We start from the raw sequence: 692 nt of genomic DNA, 5'->3' as shown, positions 1-692 counted from the left end.
AGGGACACCGACCTCAAGCTGAATCAGAGTCAGCCTTAGCACTCCTACGAGCCAGCCCCACCCTGACCTAGGAGGCCAGGGGGATCTGGCCTCTGCCCTCCTCTGACCTCAGCTCAGCCCCATGTTCACTGGAGTCCGGCCAGCCAACCTTCCAGGTTCCCCTCCCATGCTAAGCTCCTTCCTGCCTCAGGGCCTTTCTCTTTGCTGACCCCTCTGCCAGAACTGCTCTCCCTCTAGATCCTTGCATGGTTGGCTGCTTCTGTTTATTAAGGTTTCAGTAGATATGTCTCCTTCGTAGGGACCTTCCCTGGTTTTCCCGTATAAGTGGTTGCCTACTGGATTCTCCGCATCCTCTGTCACATTGTCTTGTTTTACTGTCTTCAGAGCACCAGCAGAATAGGCCCTCCGTCAGATCAGAGACCTTTCCTAACTTTTCACTGTTTTATTCTCAATTGCTGCCCAGTACTTGCCAAATAGGTGCTCAGTAAGTATTGGCTGAATAAATGAATGGAAAGAGTGTCCCCAGGCAATGTTTGTAAGAATGATATCAGGAAGGCTAAAAGCTGAAATAAATGGAGTCTCGCAAAAGCTATAGATTCCAGCAAAAAAAAAAAAAAAGCGCCATAGATATCAGCAAAAAAGTGAGTTTTGTTGCCCAGGCTTGAGTGCAGTGGCGTAATCTCGGCTCACTG

Source organism: Sapajus apella, unplaced genomic scaffold (genome assembly GCF_009761245.1).
Source record: "Sapajus apella isolate SASKATOON/1434 unplaced genomic scaffold, GSC_monkey_1.0 scaffold14, whole genome shotgun sequence".
Taxonomy (NCBI): domain Eukaryota; kingdom Metazoa; phylum Chordata; class Mammalia; order Primates; family Cebidae; genus Sapajus; species Sapajus apella.
Note: the sequence above shows the minus strand (reverse complement) of the source record.